Source organism: Macaca mulatta, chromosome 14, assembly GCF_049350105.2.
Source record: "Macaca mulatta isolate MMU2019108-1 chromosome 14, T2T-MMU8v2.0, whole genome shotgun sequence".
NCBI classification, from domain to species: domain Eukaryota; kingdom Metazoa; phylum Chordata; class Mammalia; order Primates; family Cercopithecidae; genus Macaca; species Macaca mulatta.
Genome location: NC_133419.1, coordinates 125,730,667 through 125,750,231, shown reverse-complemented (window position 1 = coordinate 125,750,231; position 19,565 = coordinate 125,730,667). Strand labels below are relative to the sequence as shown.

General features: G+C 45.9%; 1 protein-coding gene across 3 annotated transcripts in view; it reads right to left on the bottom strand.

Moving 5' to 3' along the window:
• PKNOX2 (PBX/knotted 1 homeobox 2) overlaps positions 1 to 19,565 on the bottom strand; it is a 269,178-nt gene that overhangs the window by 97,629 nt on the left and 151,984 nt on the right. For all 3 annotated transcript variants that reach the window (XR_013404364.1, XM_015116040.3, XM_077964597.1), the window contains one exon: positions 4,049 to 4,156. The gene's annotated coding sequence lies outside the window, so the exon portion shown is untranslated. The remainder of the gene's footprint in view (positions 1 to 4,048; positions 4,157 to 19,565) is intronic.

Sequence of the window (19,565 nt, the reverse complement as noted above, 5' to 3'; positions counted from 1 at the left end):
GCCTCCTGAGTAGCTGGGACTACAGGTGTGCATCATCATGCCTGGCTAATTTTTTAAAATTAATACCTCTTTTTGCAGTGGCTAAAAACTATTTTGTACATATTTCAAGTAATAACTCTAAGTTCTTGACTATAAGTGCTCAGTCCAAAGTCTGGCCTGAATGAAGCTGCATAAGAGACGAACAGCTTTCTACACAAATATCTGGTGGAGGGAAGCAGAGAGGGGAGTGAGAATCCAAGGACTGCAGGATGTCAGGCCTGAAAGACTCCTCAGAGAGCCTGCAGCCCTCCTCCCTCGTTCACAGAGAAGGAACACTTGTGGGGCCCAGAGAGGGGCAGTGGCCAATAAAAGGTCATGCGGTTGAATTATGATGTCCAGAAAAGACAGAACTGGGCTTTGTGAACAGCCAGCATCAGGAAACAGTAGACAAGTTGAAGGCTGACCTGGGGGCCTGAAACCATGGCCTGCAGAGAATCCTACAGGAGGTTCAGAGGGGGCCCATTCAGGAGCTGCTCAGGATGCAGATGGCTTGACTTTGAGGGGAGGCCTGGACAAATCAGACCACATCGCCCTTCCCTAGCGTCCATGGTAATGGGAAAGAAGAAGTTTTAATATAAGTAGAAGGGGGCGCTTTGGGGCTGATGGGGAGGGGCTTGCACAGGAACTGGCATTTTCTGAGCATTTCTGATGCACCAGACATTGTGTGAGGTGCCTTCTTGTGCATTCTCTCATTTAATCTGCACAGAAGCCCCATGAGGTAAATATGATGACCACAATTACAGAAAGACAATGATGGTAAGAAAACTTAAGTGCCTGGGCGCAGTGGCTCATGCCTGTAATCACAGCACTTTGGGAGGCCAAGGCAGGCAGATTACTTGGACTCAGGAGTTACAGACCGGGCTGGAGAACATGGCAAAACACCATCTCTATAAAAAAAAAAAAAAAAAAATCAGTCCAGCGTGGAGGTGTGCACACCTGTTGCCCCAGCTACTCAGGAGGCTGAGGCAGGAGGATCACTTGAGCCTGGGAGTGGAGGTTGCAGTGAGCCGAGACTGTGCCACGGCACTCCAGCCTGGGTGACAGAGTGAGACCCTGTCTCAAAAAAAAAAAAAAAGAAAAAAGAAAAGAAAAAGAAAAGAAAACTTAAGTTACATAACTTGCCCCAAATCTCACAGCCAGCAAATGGCAGAGCTAGAATTGGAGTCTAGGTTGGTCTGGTTCCAAAGCCTAAGTTTCCTCAAGGAACCAGAGGGCTCCAATAACTCTGTGTTCAGCAACTGAGAAAAGGAGAAATGTCTCTCCTAAATGGGGATACAACAAATGCTGTTCCCTTCCTGAACCCTGAGTATGGAATCGGCTCCTTTACCCAGTCCATGCCTATCCAGGTACACTGGCTGGCTCTTGAGAACTAGGGTTTATGTTTGCCCAACAGGACTTTGAAAATCCCCACCTCAGAGGATATCAGCATCTGGGACTCCCTTTCCCCCCAGCAGAGTTCCCACAGTGCCAGGCTCGGAAGAAGATGGGCTAGGACCTAGCGTGAGTGCAGGGAGGAGAAGGAGCTGGAGTCCAGGACTCTTGATTTCCAAGTTTTCAGTCCCGAATCTGTCCTGTACCAACCTCAAAGGCATACGACCTGCTCTTGCCACCCCTCAGACACCTGCCCCCAACCTATGTCTCCCTAGGCACCTCTGCCGCCACTGAGCCCTGACTCTGGGAGAAGCAGGCAGGCCCAGGAGAGTATATATGTCAGTTAGGGTTTGTCGTTTACACGTGGAGGTCATTAACGAGACTTATTTTTAAATTGTAATTGCAAAATGTAAATGCTCCCCAAACTGATGTGTAATTGCTACCCCCTCCACCCCAGCCCTTCCCCTCTGGTGCCAGCTTTGCAAGGAGAGAATTAGAAAATAAAAAGGGGGTGGATTATGTAAGCAAAACGATTTTAAAAAAAGAGAGCGAGAGAGCTAAGAATTTAAGTGAGACAGCTGGCAGCTTCTCTGATTGCCACACTTCCAGCATTAGCTGCAAAAATTGTCCTTGCCAGTTGCACCCATCCAAGCAATAGTGTCAACTGTATTTAGTCCCTAGAACAGACCATACTGTCACTCACTTGGCAAGACAGTTCAGTGGTGTGTGTGTGTGTGTGTGTGTGTGTGTGTGTGTGTGTGTGTGTGTGTCGGGAGTGAGAGGGCGAAGGTCAGGGGTGATATTTGAGATTGCCTCTACCCCATCTGTGGAAGCCTTCCATTCCACAGGAAGACATAATTCACAGCAGGATTAGCAGTCCATCAACCCTGTTACCCATATTCTACCCTGCAGGTGATGGCAAGAACACCTCCATTCTCCATTCTCCCAGGCTCAGACTGTCTTCTTTGGACTCCAGCATCCGCAGCCTCAGCCTGCAGAGAAACAGGACTCTACAGGAGGGTTCAGCAGGAAGAACCTCAGTTCTATTCTCAGTCCCAGAGAAAGCCACGGAACTTGGGCATCAACACACTTCATACAGATTCACCAGGTGTAGAACCCTTGTCCCTTTTTGTACCTTCTTCCCATCTTCTTCAAGCCCTGTCCACAGCTGCCGTCTACAGTGAACTCCTTGTGACATCACTCTGCACATAGACTCCAAATGTTGAAAAGGCTCAACTTGCCCCCGAAACGGGCGTCGCTCAATCCACACTCAGCAAAGTCTTGACCCGCTTAGATACCCTCCCCTCGGCTTCCATGGCGAGGAGCCACAGCTCTCCCATGCCGCGCACCCCTCGTTGACCTAGAACACAGAGCTCCCCAGACAGGAAGAAGCACAAGCATTGCTGCCAGTCTGTCCTCAGACATGTGGTCCTCTGAATAGACTAGCTGCCTGGGGAGCTGGGCAAAGGGACATTCATCTTTGTGGTTAACTCTCCCTTGTTCCCTCTCTCCAGGGAAACTAGCTTTGTGAGGAATTTAGCAATGATTTCTGCCACCGAAATGGAGTCTGATGTAAGGTCATGGTGGCCCTAAGACATCAGGGAAATTTACAAAATCCTGGGCAAGGTCCTTTGGAGTTGGGGCCCAATCTCACCATAGCACATCCAGCCTTTATCATGGCATACTGGAAAGAGGAAAGGGTTGTTTTGGATAACTGCATTTCTAAATCTTTGCCTATATTGATACTTACATCTGTGAGATCATGAAGTTACTTAAGGGGATTAAAAAAAAAACCCTATCTGGCCAGGCATGGTGGCTCACGCCTGTAATCCCAGCACTTTGGGAGGCCAAGGAGGGTAGATCACGAGGTCAGGAGATCGAGACCATCCTGGCTAACACGGTGAAACCCCGTCTCTACTAAAAGTACAAAAAATTAGCTGGTGTGGTGGCAGGTGCCTGTAATCTCAGCTACTCGGGAGGCTGAGGCAGGAGAATGGCATGAACCCAGGAAGCAGAGCTTGCAGTGAGCCGAGATAAAAAAACAAACAAACAAACAAACAAAAACAACAAAAAACCCTATCTGATAAGAGGATTAAATGAGATTCTTTATTCAAAATGCTTTATACATTCAAAAGAACTGTTTCCCTGAGTTCATCAGAAACACCTGGAATGCAGTTTCCATTCAAAAACACTTGGGGTGCAGGTTCCTGAGTCCTAATCCTGACTCAAAGCATCAGAAGCTCTGGCTTTAGGGTCCTGGAACTGCATTTTTAAGGACCCCCCTTCCCCACCACCAGGTCATTCATGGGTGATAATGTTTGCTCCGGAGGGTGGTACAAATGTGATCATCATCATGACACTAAGCAAGGCCCCACCTATCGGTATCAACAGCCATTTATTGTTCACAGAATACGTAGATGAAAAGAGACAGGAATAAGGCTCCTCCTCAAGGAGCTAAGGAGGTGACATAAAGACCTGAGAATAATCATACCATGACTGGCTTTCAAGGTTGTTCATGTTAAGTGTCAGCTCACGTTCTGAGCTGGTTCTAGACGTCTTCAGAAGGAAAGATAACCTTTCCTTGTTACATAAAGATAACATGTAACTATATGTTAAAGGACAGAAGAGCATTTCTTACTGTTCAGGTGATCCCAGGGGTCTCTGAGATGGTCCTCAGGAGAGTCACTCCCCTCTTTCTACTTCCAGCTGGGCCAGAATTTCTTCCTGTCTGCTAGAGCCAAAGCACCTGCAAAAAAGCGTAGAGCAGCTCTCAGCAGGGAAGGCAAGAATTGCAGGGGTGGTCAGAGAAGAGGGGCTCCCAGGCTCTGCTCTCCCCTTTCCAGGCCTCTGCAGGATGTCCTCTATTCTGTAACTTCCCTTGCAGCCGTTTCTCCTGTATTTTCCATTCAACTCTCTCTCAATGTGGTTACTGAGGCCCACGGAGTCACTGTAGCCAAGCCCTGGTCTCTGTTGAACACGCCCTATTGTTGCCCATCTGGCTTCCTGTCACCAGGAGTGCCTGCGGCCCTCTCCCCCAAGTGCGGGCAGGTGCCTGTGAGTGATTTCTGTGGTGCTGGGAAGACCACAGCTGACATCTTGTATTAAGGCTGTGGTGAAACTCAGAGGAAGGGGGGACAGTGGTAGAGTTGTCAGGTGTGTGGATGCAAATGATAGCAGGCTTCGGCTGGGATCTGGAGAGACACTGGGGGTAAGGGTGGGTGGGGAGGTGTCCAGGGCAGAAGGGAGGAAGAGTCGGAGGGGAATGGACCCAAAGCAGCACTTAGCACTAAAGGACAACCTGTGACCTCAAGGTGGCTTTGGCTGCACAACTTATTTTTATTTTTCTATTAAAGCGAATTAATTTTGTTTGTCAATATTTGAAATGGACCACGATGTTGGTGAATGGAGGCTGGGTGGTCAGCACTTCCATAAGGTCTGACTGGACACTTCTCAAACAGTCCCATCAATTTCTCCTTGTGGATGAGTTGCTAATTGGACTTCAGTGAGGCTGTGCTTGGAGTCAGGATGGCGGGGTCAGGGGAGGGGGCTGCTCTGAGGCCTGGCTGCACTTTCAGAGCAGCATCGGGAGAACCACTGGCCAGGAAGGCCAGCCCTATACCAGAGGTAAATGCATCTTTAACATTAACAGTTCCTTCCTAGTTAACACCATCTTACTCTCCCTGTAAAAACACATTTGCACCTCAGTAAAGAATGTAATTAACTGGTGACATGACAACAAGAGGAGCGAAACAGTGGCCCAGGCCGGGAGCTGCAAGGGGTGGTGGTGGTGGGGTGGTGGAAATTTAGATATTTGCCTGAACAAGACTTTCCCATCCTCCCTTCTGGTGTATATATGTGTGTGTGTGTGTGTGTGTGTGCGCGCACGTGCACGTGTGTGTGTGTGTGTGTCTGTGTGTGTGTGTGTCTGTGTGTGTGTGTGTGTGTGTCTGTGTGTGTGTCTGTGTGTGTGTGTGTGTGTGTGTGTGTGCACGCGCGCCCACGCACTGCTGGGAGGTGAGGGTGGCAGAGAGATAGCATCCGGGATCCTGAAGGAGGTTTGAATTCCTGGTGGCAGGAGAGAGGAAGTCGAGGGTGCCGGGAGGTGGGATGAGCTGAAGGAAGCAAGGATAAGCAGGGTGGTTTGTGAATTTCCATTAACAAAAGCTCTCTGGATTAAAACAAAAACCTCTCCCTTTCTTGCACCCCAGGCTCCTCCCAAGAGCAAATAAGGGACACCAGCCATTGCCTGCCCTGGGCAGCCCCTGGGAAGAGCCCAAGAGATCAGGACCAGCTCACAGGCATCATCGTGGTCCAGTTACTCCTAGCTTGTTCCCTGCACCAGGCTTCTCCTCCATGTGACCTTGTCTGTGAACTTTGTGACCGACTCCCAGTTCTGTGGCCACCCCAGCAGCAAACCTGGGCAATATGCCTGATTCCTCCCTCCTCCAAGCCTCATCTCCTTTTCACTCCTCCATCACTATCCCACTTCTCATCCTCTTCCAGGCAGGCCTGAAGATATCTTCCCTCCTTTCCATCCCCAGCGGCACAAGCTACAAAGGACCCCTCTCCCGGCCATGCTCCTCCTTCCCACCATCGGCCCCACAGAGCACCCTGCACTGCTGCTTCCAGGCAGAGCTACCGGGATAGGTGACTTCATTCATGCTCTTCAAGGTCTCGTCTATGCCAGGCACTGCCGACACAGCGTGAGTGCCTCACACCTGTAAATGGGCTTACAGTTGTGGCACCACCCCCGCCAGAAGTACAATGACTTCCAGCTCAGAGAAGGCCTTCAACACACGTCTGCTCATTGTCTAGATTCCTGCTCAGAGAAGGCCTTCAACACACGTCTGCCCATTGTCTAGAAAGCAGCTGGTCCCGACTGCCTTTCTAGACCCATCTTCCACCCTGCACCAGTGGCTCTCTACTCTCCAACCACTCACAACACCTGCCATTCTCCAAACCTGTCCACAACTTCCCACTCCCCTCAATGCCCGATTCTATATTTCTATCTGATCAGATATTTCTACCGGAATCATTCTTCATTGTTCACGCAAACATTCTGGCTGCTGCCTCCACAGCCAGAAGCAATTTTTCCTCCTCTGTGCTTCCAAATAACATGTTGATTGTCATTCTCTAAAAGCTCTAGTCACATCCTGTCTCATGCTATGGTTATCTTAGATATCTTTCATCTCCTTCCAAACTATAAGCTTCTCATGGGCAGAAGTCCTATCTTAAATCTGTAAAATTTTTTCAGTTCACAAAGTACTTTCACATGTAATATCTTCTTTAACTCTTAAAGCAAAACCTGTAAAAATAGGTATTTTAATATGACGATTGTGTTACCTTTAAAAAATAGCAAATACTTCTCGTAAAAAATAGATAAATAAGAGGAACAATGTTAAGTTAGTAGCAATCCTACAATACAAATATAAGCTACAGTTAATATTTGGAATAAAATGCTTCTTTTTTAAAAGCAGTATCATATTTTCATACTGTTCACTAAATAGCCTTTTATATTTAACAACATATCATAAACACCTTTTCATGTAGGAGGAAAATATATTATAATTTTAATGATTATGGCATTCCATTTATGGGTATACTATAATTACTCAGACAAATTCTTCACATTTGTTGTTTAGATTATTTCCAGTTTTTGCTATTATAAACATGTAATGACTATTCTTGCAGCGGACTCTTACTCCAGACTTGATAATTTTCTTAGGATACGTTTCTGGATGTGGAATTGCCAAGTCCAAAGGTGTGTTCATCTTAAGGGATTTTTACAAATTACTTGCAGGAAGGTCACACCCATTTACGTCCGTCAGCAGCATATGAGAGGCGCCTTTCCCCTGCCAGGTAGTTGCTCTGATTTTGTAGACGTGGAAAACGAGGCTTAGGAGAGTCAAGCACAGGGCTTGCCTAAGAAAACAGCCAGCGAGTGGTGTATCTTCTGACTCCAGACATTTGGTTCTCCCAAGCTCTCTGCTTCTCTTTGCCCTTCTGTTTCTTACCAATCCAAAGAGAGTGCTTGCAGTGGTAAGTGCGAAATTAATGTTACACTCACCGAAGGAGAGGCAGAGGTGGCTGTGCCCTGAGTGGCAGGGTGGGACAATCCTGGGAGCTTTGCTAACATCAGCCTTTTCCAGGTGTCTGAGGCTGACTTGGCAAATGACAGATCTGTTCTTCGGTAGCTTTTTACTACTCCCTCCTGCCCTTTTCTGGGAAGGTACAAATTGCTTCAATTTAGTCCCCATATATTAAGAATCTACCTTGTGCTGGTGCCTGGGCATCAAAGACAAAACACACACACTATCTGTCTCTGTCACTCTTTCTCTCTCACTCACTCTCTCTCTTTCTCTCTCTCTCCCCTGCTCTCTCCCTGTCTTCTAGGTGCTTACAGTCTAGTGGGCAAAACAGAAGGTAAAGAAATAATTGTCACCTACAATGTGTGTGTGATGCTGCTTCTGACTGTCAGCCTCCGGATCCCACAATGGCCGGAGCAGGGCTCAGGGCCAGGGTCAGGGCTGGGGAGGGGAGGAAGCCCAGCCTGACTCCAACCTCTGTCTCCTTCATTGTGTCCCTACTGGTGCTGGGGGTCCAGGGCTCCCTCTGACATCCTGCTGTAGCCATGTGTTCCTTGTCTTTCTGCTCTAGCTGAGCCTCTGCTGTCCCCATCCCAAGACGACCCAGAGGAGCTAGAACTCCTCAGAGAGGAATCACTGCAATATTAGGGAAAGAAGCTGACCCTGCTCTCCTCTCAGGGATTGATAAAACACATTTGAGAGAGGAAGGACTATCCAAGGTGACACCAGCACGCCCCCATGCAGGGCACCGCTTCAGGGCTACAATATACTTGGAATTCTCCTTCCCAGAACTGATAACTGCCAAGTTCTACTTGTTTCCCAACAGCCTACAGAAAACTACAAGGCATAAATACAGTCTGTAATCTCCTTCCTGTCACTGCCAGCGATTCCGCAAAGCACAAGGGGGACCACTCACATGACAGAGAGCCAGGCTGGCAGGGAGGAGGAGACCCCTGATGGCCGCAGCCATCCTCCCAGCCTCCAACCCGCCACTTGCCCTCCACACTCAAGCTGTGTGCCCCTTTCTAGATTGCAGGCAGAGGGACCCAACACTCCCCTTTTTGTCACCATGCAGAGCTCTTCCTCTGCGAAAGCTAAGAAGCAGCACAGCAGGCAGGGCCAAGCCGCAGATGCAGACAGGAAGTCAGAGAGAAATGGACGGATGGGAAGACACGGAGCTGTGTGTGTGACCCAGTGGCCCAGATGGTTTGGGGGACAAGAAAGGAAGCAAGAGCTTCAGATTGAAGATAAAGTTCCTCTGTCCTCACGACCTCCCCACCTCCAGCACTGTGGCTCCCACAGGCCTCTCTCTGACTATCTAAGTTCATTCTACTGGACCCCTCTACAGACATGAGCTGGCTTCTCCACAGATCGCCTTTGCTTGTTTTGCCAACTTGTGCTTAGGCTTTTTGCAGATGAGTTGGATAGGTGAAGACTGAGCCTCTGGAATCTGTGGCCAGAGACCCAAACCAAAGCTTGTTCCCTGTCCACTCTGGGAAGGTTACCCCACTCTGGTGTCTATCTCAGGAGCATAAAATGCGAAGGTTCTTGCCCCAGTTGGCCCAAGAGCCTAAAAAAGAATCTCTTCTCACTCTGGAGCCCACCGAGGGCCACTTCTTCCATGAGTGCAGCGATGAAAGTGTGGTTTGCCTACACGGACACCCCAGCAATCCCTAATAGCTGATGTTTGTGAATCCTCAGGCTTCACCTCCCTGCTGGTGGGGGTGAGCCATGGAGGCGTGGCAGCCAGGACCAGCTTTGCCACATGTTTGCTCTGTGATGTTGGATGAAATATGCCACCAGTTTGAATTCTGTTTCCTCCTCATCATTACTGGTTTTCATCATTGCTATCGATAAACAAGGGGCTGGGCCTGACATTGTGACATTCTCTGGTCTCATTCTCTGGCGATGCTTGACCAGCTGTTAAACTCAATTGTCATCCCAGGGAAAGCCTCAAATTTCACCAAAGCAATGAGGCTGATCTCAAAGAGACCAGATGCCAATCCTTTAGAAAGAGGGGCTCTTTGGAAGCCAAAATAATTCATTGACTTATTTATAATGTTTCTCCTCTACTCAAAAGCTTATAATGGCTTGCCAGGGCCTAAAAGACAAAATTGAGATTTCTTAGCTTCCATTCTTCCCCTTCATTATCAGCCTGATCCTACCAATATTACCTAACCCCCCACTACTTTAAAATCTGAACCTTTTCTCCAGCCAGGCCAGGCTGCCACTGCTTCATGGCCAAGCACACCCCCTGTGTGAGCTCCCTGGCCCTCCTGGCCCACCTGCCATGCTTCCCTTTCCTCCTTTGTCCAGGTCCCTTCCAACCTGCAAAGACCAGCTCAAGTCCTGCCTTTCTGCAGCCGAATGAACTCAGCCTTGGCAAGTTGCCCCTCACCCTATTACCGACCCTTGATCTTACTTAATTTCGTGAGCCCCTGCTTTGTGCATGAATTTTAATCTCCTCAATGTCATCATAAGCTTTGGATTGTGAGACTTTCATGTTTCTCTTATTCCTTCCATACGTACCTAGGTTAGTACTGTGCCCATGGAGATCATGGAAAGTATTGTTCCTGTCACATGAAGAAGAGTCACTACTAGAAAATATTAAATCAGATCAATGCTGAACCAGTTCAGTTGATGGTTTGCTTATTTAGTTATTATTATTAATTACCAAAGGTATCACAGTTCTCTATATTTCAACGTGTTCTTGAATTGAGAGCTGTTGACTAAACTATGTATTATTTTGCATGCTTCCTGCACTAATAATAAGTGAATGTGGGAGAGAGAATACAATGGGCGGAAAGGTGAAGTCAGACAACCTTGAATTCCAATCCTAGGTTCCCGTCTTCCAAGCTGTATAAGTCACGGTTTTCCTACTTCTGTAAAATGGTTACAATAATACCCAACTCACAGGATTTGATGGTATTACATTAGACATGTGATATGCTTAGCAGATAGCAAAGGGCTTGGCAATGACGTAGACTAAACCTTTCATAAATGATGACTATTGTCATTAGTGACAACGATAGCAATAATAACTTGTTTAGATCATCTAGCAGAATCCTACTCATCCTCTGAGACTCAGCTCTGTTAGATTTTCTCTCAGGGCCACTGAGCCCCATACAGAGCGTCTGTCATTCCTTCCTTTCTGCTCCCTTAATACCTGGGACCATATCTCCAAGACAAAGTCCAAAGTCCTTAGCCATGAACTCCAGGCTGTGTCACTGAATTATCTGTTCCTAGGTGTGTCCCTCCCACTAAGCTCTGAGTTTCCAGAGGGCAGGGATTCTGTATTCCTCACCGTGCACTTCCAGTCCTGGCCTAGCATCAGGCTCAATGTGCATCTATTAAATGAGGGAAAGAATGGATAAGCAGGAATGACAGATGCAGTCAAGAGACCTGGGCAGCGTTTGGCCAGTCAGAAATTTTCTTTCTGGAGAAAGGGGCCTGGGGGAGAGACTGGTAATTAGGAATGCATCATGGAAAGCAAATGTCTGCTTTAACTCAGCTAAGACCAGCCCACTTGAAAGGGACTTTAGAAAAAGCCTTTCACTTGCCCAGCAGGATATTTCTTATTTCTTTTGGGGAACCTTCAGCCCCATCGGAAGACTTTGACATTGAACGCCTCTGCAAGGCCCTGCCTGTCTCTACTTTCCTTACCAAACTCAGCTCAGCCTCCTTCTCTCAATCTTCCCCTCCCATCCCTTTCCCCAGTGGTCAGACCCTCAGCCTCGGAGTCCCTGCTCTCTCCCCGAGCCAGCCTGCTTGATGACTCTGGCTTCCAAGGCAGGTTCCCCAGCACCAATGGCTCTCTCCAGAAGCAGGTGAAGGTCAGTGCATCTTGGTACAATCTGTTTGTTTTTGCCTCTGCCACCAGATAGAGCGAGCTACATTTTCCTCCTTTCCATCTCCATGGCCACATCTCAGCTCAGCAATTCCCTCCTGATCCATCTCCCTGGGGGCTGCTGCATCCTCCACAGGCTGCACAAGGACCGTTCCAGCAGCTTAGAGCATCCTATGCACAGTTCTCTTCACCCTTAGCCAGCCACATTGTGATCATCTGGGTACCACTCTGCCACCCCACTCAATTATATAATCCTAATTGGAATCTCAAGCCTGTAGAACTCCCCAGAGCCTAAGATGTATTTTGTACATATAAGGTGTTCAGCGTATTTGCTGGATAAAGGAGTAAATACATGTATATATTCAGCAGAGGGCATGTGGAGTGTATAACACACCACATGCTGATCTCCTTTACGAAGAACTATATTATCCAATTTATTACTGAGGCCTTGCAGCAACTTTGGAAAGTAGTTATTATTAGTCCTATTTTTAAAAAGGGAAAACTGAGGTTAGAAAAGTTAAGTGACTGGCCCAAACACACAAAACTGGTTAAGGGGTGAAGAGAAAGGGTGGAGTCCAAAGGTGCTGTTGTGGCCTCGTCAGAACAGCTCCTGGGCACCTGCCCACCTGCCTATCTGGTCTGGAAAAGCTGTAAAGAGGCTGAGCTGCTTCTGTTCTGCCTCTCTTGGGAAATAAACAAGAAGAATTCTTCTTCTCATCATTTGGTGAGTCGGTGACATTTCATTTGACAAAGAATCTAGGAAAAGCCTCTCTTGGGACTAGTTTTGGGACCAGGCTCTGATAATATTGCTTTATTGAAAAAGGATGCGAGGAACTGAGCTCCGGATGGCCTTTTACGTGGAGTAATTTATGCAGGAAATGAGAAATATATTTTTTTAAAGAACACACATTGCTCTACATAGTCACAAAGACAGCAGTGACCACACACACACACACACACACACACACACATTCCCAGAAATGCTGTCACAGACACACAAAGGCACAGATTCCAGTTCAGGGTCATGCCACACACAGTAAGCAGCCAGAAGATTCCAAGTCAGATGGATACAGAGCCTTAGGCTCACACCCACTTGCCAAACAGTGGGAAGGCTCTCTCTGACTTTCCTTTCCATGCCTCCCGGGGGAAATTGTGATTTTCCCCACACATGTAAATTTTCGTTATTAAGGAATGCAGAGGAAGCATGACATTGAAGAAATTAATCTCTCTGTGCCTCCCTGCCCTTCTCAGGGCTCTATTTCCTCCCACGATGACCACACCACATATGGAGATGGTGTCAATCCGATGACCTGCACCTTGGGGCCCAGTTCCCACTCAGGGAAGATTTACACCTTGTGCCTTGCAGACGTTTCAGTCATAACCAGCTCCTGGAGGACAGCAAAGGAAGGCAACAAGGAAGGGAAATGAAATGTCTGTAAAATTCTCATTCAGATACTGCTGAGAAATGAATTTCAGAAGTGGAAGGGATGGTAAAAAGGATTTTATTTAAAATGCCTTTCTCCCTAGGCTGTTTGTGAAGAGTTGGGATTTGAAAGGATATCTGAAAGTTAGGACTTACCTTCCAGCCATGGTGATTTTGACCTGGGCTCAAAGCAGAGCCCAGGATCCCTGTTCTTACAAAATTGGCACCAAGAAACTCACAGATACTGCAAATGCACCAGGAGCCAAGACACCTGGCTTCTATCCATAACTGTCCTGCATCAGCATGTCACTGCTCTGGGCCTCAGTTTTTCCATCTGCAAAGTGAGGTTAGGACCAGATGATCCCTTCCACCATGGTCTGCATCAGGGGACTCCTTGCTCTGTCTTGGTCCAGTGTTAATAAGACTTTACATACTGCTGTTATCTGCAAGATGATATGTACAACCCAAAGCATGCCCAATCCCATCCATTAACTTTTTGTTTATGCTTCACTGTAACTTTGTGAGGTTGGTAGTGCTGGTATCAATATACCGATTTTACAGACAGAATAAGCAAAACTGAGACTTAACTGTCTCAGGTAAGGTCACAAAAATAATTAATATTGAAATCTCAAGTTGATCTATTGGGATATTCCATGGAAAGTTGATCTGCACACTCTGGGGGATCTGGGGGACACAGGGGGTATAGCGGATGACTAACTGCTCCCCCTTCCAGCTCTGCAGCCAAGCATCTGTCACAGTGATTCAGCAGTGAGGGTGTCATCATCCATGGGGAGTTCTGGGTGTGATGCTGCCCAGGAGCCACCGGGCTCATCAGGATTAAACCCCTATGACAGCAGCGGCATCTTGGGCGGGGTGGGGAAGGTGGTCATCAATGGGCTTCACTGCATGGAAAATGCAGAGGACAGCACCTTGTGACTGTATCTGCATAAGAGAGGACAAGGCCCCTCAGCACTCTCATAATGATGAAGAGGACAGAGAGTGGAGGGGGCCGTAGAACAAAAGGGGAGAGTCTAGAGGGATGGCTACCAGCACTTGCATATGCCTCCCAAAGCTAGGCCTTTTTCCGCACGGCTGCACTGCTGTTCCCCATTTTTCTCCAGTACCCTCTAAACTCTGAAAATAAACCCTAGGACCTCAGATCACCCATTCCTATGCTCAAAAACATATATATATATATATATATAAAATATATATATATATATTTTTTAAATAAGACACATCTTTAGTGCAAGTATTTGAGACCTTTCGTGACGTGGCCCCTACCTAACTTCCAGCCTATGACCCTCCTTCAAGGACGCTAGGTCAGGGGCTGGCGAACCACACCCTATGGTCTGAATGTGCCTCTACAAAATTCGTATCGAAACCTGATCCCCATTGTGGTGCTATTAAGAGATGGGGCCTTTTGGAAAGTGATTAATTTATGAGAGCTCTGCCCTCATCAATGGGATTAGTGCCCTTATAAAAAAGACTCGAGTGAGCTCCTTTTGCCCAGCCCCTGTGTGAGGATACGCAGAAGGTCTCGTCTATGAGAAAGGAGCGGTCACTAAACACTGAATCTGCTGATGCCTTGATCTTAGAGTTCCAATCTCCAGAACTGTGAGAAATAAATTCCAGTGTTATAGACATTACCCAGTCTAAGGTATTTTGTGATAGCAGCCCAAAAGGACTAAGACATAAACTCACAAGCCAAATACTGAGGCTGCCTGTATTTGTAATTAAAGTTTTATTGGAACACAGCCACACCCATTTGTTTACTATTGTCTATGGCTGCTTCCCGCTGTGATGACAGCGTTGAACATGGTCAGCCCTCCATATCTGTGGGTTTCACATCCACGGATTCAACCAACTGCAGATAGAAAATATTCGGGAAAAAATTTAATCTGTACTGAACATGTACAGACTTTTTTTCTTGTCATTATTCCCTAAACAATACAGTAGGACAACTATTTACATAGCATTTACATTGTATTAGGTATTATAAGTAATCTAGAGATTTAAAGTATACAGGAGTATGTGCGTAGGTTATATGCAAATACTACACCATTTTATATAAGGGACTTGAGCATCTGTGAATTTTGGTATCCGTGGGTGGTCTTGAAATCAGTTCCCCACAGATACCAAGGGATGATTGCAGTTGCAACACAAGACCTGAAATATTTACTGTTCGAAATTTTACAGAAAAAGTTTGCTGATCTCTGCTCTGGGTTATAGTTAAACTATACTCACCCTTTCCTATACAGATTCCACTTTTAGATACCTCCAGGCCTTTGCTTGTTCCAAGACTGGGATGACCTCTTTCCATACTCTAATAGTTGAAATACAGCTCATTCCTCAAGGACTCAGCTCAAATATTATTTACTCTGTGATGCCTCCTGAATTGCTACAAAGAATTGCTCATAGCTCTTTACAGCCATGGCACATTGTTAGGATGACCCCACAATATATCATTCAAACTGGAGTAATTTTGAGAGTGAAAGAGAGCACAGTGACTAATTACACAGCAACTGCAGGTTGCAACTGAGACCATGCCAGGCAAAGCAGGTTGTGTGGTTGCCGGCACGGAGTGCTTCTGTCATCCTGCCTCCTAAGGGTTAACTGTTTACATATCCAGCTCCCTCCAGGAGGCAGCATGCTTAAGGGCAAGGGCAGTGTGGGGATTTTTTTGACCCTCAGAGCATCTTTACACAGAGAATGTGATCAATTCATATTTGTGGAGATGAAAGAAAGAAGGCTCTGGTCCTAAGCTAGACACAAGCAGTTTCTTTAAGAGTAGCAAGCTGGAATAACAGAGGACAGAGGAGCCATTAGCTAAATGGAGAGGAGGTGCTTACAGCCAATGGAGGTTGCAGGCTTGTGTGTGTTTCATGGAGCCTGTATGCCTAGCTCCACAGGGCGTTTCAGTACCTGGAACACCAGGTACTCACCCTTCTGCTTCTCTGGCTCCCCTGCAACCCACCCTTCTGTTCCTCCAAGCCCAGCCCATTCATCCTCTCAGCTCCTGCTTTCCCTCCTGACATCTGGTCTCACAGATCCTGGGGTGTATCTCTTGTTCTACAGGGTACCATGTACATCTCAGTCCTGGGTCTATAATGATCAAAGTGGTCGTAACCTCCTGAATCTCTGCTGTGTTAGAAAAGGAGGGGTGCTAATTCAAGGGCTATAGCTTATTTCTGTGGATTCCTAGATTCCCACTTGAGACTGAATACTGGGTAACCAGAATTTAAATATGCGTTTCCTTTCATAAAGCACCGGAACATTCCATAGACTTCTGCTCACTAAAATGGGAGACAGGAAACAGCAAGGGATATGATGACCCATTTAACATTCTTGACACGCTCCATCTGTTTTCCTTTAAACAGCAGGAAAGATCTTTTTGAAGGTGCAAATATTCTACTACATGGTTATACCTCCCTTGTTTCAAGAACGGTATGGCTTTCCCATTCTTGAGATCAAAGTCAAAAGCCTTACCATGGTCTAGAAGATCAGTCTGGCCCTTCCCACCTTTCCAGCCTCATCTAGCTTGCTGTTTGGCCTCCATCCACCCAGGCCTTTGTTCCTTCAAACAAGCCATGCTTCTTCCCACCACAGGGCCTTTGCACAAGCTAACCACATTCCTGGAAGGTACTCTTTCTTCATTCACTTTTAACTAGTAATAGCCTGCTTTGCTTTCACATCTCAACTCAAGAATCACTTCCTCAGGGGAGCTACAGAGACCTCTCAGGTAAGGCTCCTTTGTTATATGCATTTCTTAATTCAGTTTGAGAATTTAATTAATGTTGTAATTATATTTATTTGTGATTATTTGAGTAACGTCTGTTTTCTCCATTAGTTTGTAAACTCCATGTGGACAAGGGTCCAGACTTGTTTTGCTCATCTTGAAACCCTAGCACCTGGTAGCACTTAAAAATATTACAGACACATCTCATTTTATTGCACTTCACTTTGGTGTGCTTTGCAGATATTGCATTTTTTACAAATTGAAGGTTCATGGCAACACCGCATTGAGCAAGTTTATCAGCACCATTTTTCCAACAACAGGTACTCACTTCATGTCTCTGTGTCACGTTTTGGTAATTCTCACCATATTTCAGACTTTTTCATTATTATATATGTTATGGTGATCTGTGATGAGTGATCTTTCATGTTATTATTGTAATTATTTTGGGGTGCCATAAAATGTACCCCTATAAGATGGTGAACTTAATAAACGTCGTGTGTTAGACACAACAATATTAAAATAAGGGCAATTAATAACGCTACTGTGACCTCTAAATGTCCTAGTGAAAGAAGGAGTCCCATGTTTCTCACTTTAAATCAAAAGTTAGAAATGATTAAGCTTAGTGAGGGAGGCATATCAAAAACTGAGTAGTCTGTTTTCACATTGCTATAAAGAAATACCTGAGACTGGGTAATTTATGAACAAAAGAAGTTTAACCGACTCACAGTTCAGCATGGCTGGGGGAGCCTCAGGAAACTTACAATCATGGTGGAAGGGGAAGGGGAAGCAAGCCACGTCTTACATAGCAGCAGGAGAAAGGGGTGAGGGGAACCGCCAGACACTTATAAACCATCAGATCTCATGAGAACTCACTCACTATCACAAGAACAGCATGGGGGAAGCCACCCATGATCCAATCACCTCCCACCAGGTCCCTCCCTCAACAGGCAGGGATTACAATTTGAAATGAGATTTGGGTAGGGACACAGAGCTGAACCATATCATTGAGATAGGGCAAAAGTTAGGCCTTTGTGTCAAACAGCCAAGTTGTGAATTCAAAGGAAAATTTCTTGAGAGAAATTTAAAGTGCTACTCCAGTGAACACATGATAGAGAAGTTAGTGAGACAGCCTGATTGCTGACATGGAAAAAGTTTGAGTGGTCTGGATAGAAGATCAAACCAAACACAACATTCTCTAAAGCCAAAGCCTAATCCAGAGCAATACCATAATTCTCTTCAATTCTATGAAGGCTGAGAGAGGTGAGAAAGCTGCAGAAGAAAAGTTGGGGCATGGCACAGTGGCTCACATCTGTAATCCCAGCACTTTTGGAGGCTGAGGCGGGTGCATCACCTGAGGTCAGGAGTTCAAGACCAACCTGGGCAACATGGTAAAACCTCGTCTCTACCAAAAATGCAGGGAAAAAAAAAAAAGTAGCCAGGCATGATGGCAGGTGCCTGTAATCCCAGCTACTCAGGAGGCTGAGGCAGGAGAATCACTTGAACCCAGGAGGCAGAGGTTGCAGTGAGCCGAGATTGAACCATTGCATTCCAGCCTGGGTGACAGAGCAAGACTCTGTCTTCAAGAAAATAAAAAAAGAAAAATTGGAAGCTAGCAGAGGTTGGTTCATGAGGTTTAGAGAAAGAAACTATCTCAATAACATTAAAGTGCAAGGTGAAGCAGCAAGTGCTGAAGTATTATAGAAGCTGCATCAAGTTATCCAGAAGACCTAGCTAAGATCATTGATTAAGGCTACAGTAAACAACAGATTTTTCAATGTAGACAAAATAGCCTTATGTTGAAAGAAGATGCCATCCAGAACTTTCACAGCTAGAAAGGAGAAGTCAATGTCTGGCTTCAAATTCACAAAAAAACAGGTTGACTTTTTTGTTATTGGCTAATGCAGCTGGTGACTTTAAGTTGAAACCAGGGCTCATTTACCATTCCAAAAGTCCTAGGACCCTTAAGAATGATGCTAAATCTGCTCTGCCTGCACTCTACAAGTGGAACAACAAAGCCTGGGTGACAGCTCATCTGTTTACAGCATGGTTTACTGAATATTTTAAGCCCAGTGTTGAGACCTACTGCTCAGAAACAAAGATTCCTTTCAAAACGTTACTGGTCATTGACAATGCACGTGGTTACCCAATAGCTCTGATGGAGATGTACAAGGAGATTAATGTAGTTTTCGTGCTTGCTAACACAACTTCCATTCTGCAGCCCATAGATCAAGGAGCACTTTTGACTTTCATGTCTTATTGTTTAAGAAGTACATTTTGTTAACGCTCTTGCTGCCATAGACATCAACTCCTCTGATGGATCTGAGAAGAAAATTAAAAATTTTCACCATTCTAGATGCCATTAAGAGCATTCATGATTCATGGGAGGAGGTCACAATTAGCATTAACAGGGATTTAGAAGAAGTTGATTTCAACCCTCGTAGATGACTTTGAGGGGTTCAAGATTTCAGTGGGGGGAATAGCTGCAGATGTGGTGGAAATAACAAGAGAACTAGAATGAGAAGTGGAGCCTGAAGACGTGACTGAACTGCTGCAATCTCATGGTCAAACTTGAATGGAGGAGAAATTGCTTCTTATGGATGAACAAAGAATGCAGTTTCCTGAGATGGAATCTCCTCCTGGAGAAGATGCTGTGTGCATTGTTGAAATGACAACAAGGGATTTAGAATATCACATACACTAAGTTGATGAAGCAGCAGCAAAGTTAGAGAGAATTGACTTCAATTTTGAAAAAAGTTCTACTGTGGATAAAATGCTATCAAACAACATCACATACTACAGATAAATCTTTTATGAGAGGGCGAGTCTGTCGATACAACAAACTTCATTGTTGTCTTATTTTAAGAAGTTGCTGCAGCCACCCCAACCTTCAGAACCACCATCCTAATCAGCCAGCAGCCATCAACACTGAGGCAAAACCCTCCAGCAGCAAAAAAATTATGACTCGCTGAAAGCCGAGATCATCGTTAAGTATTTTTTAAGCAACAAAGTATTTTTAAATTAAGGTACGTATGTTGTTTTTTAAGGCATAATGCTATTCCA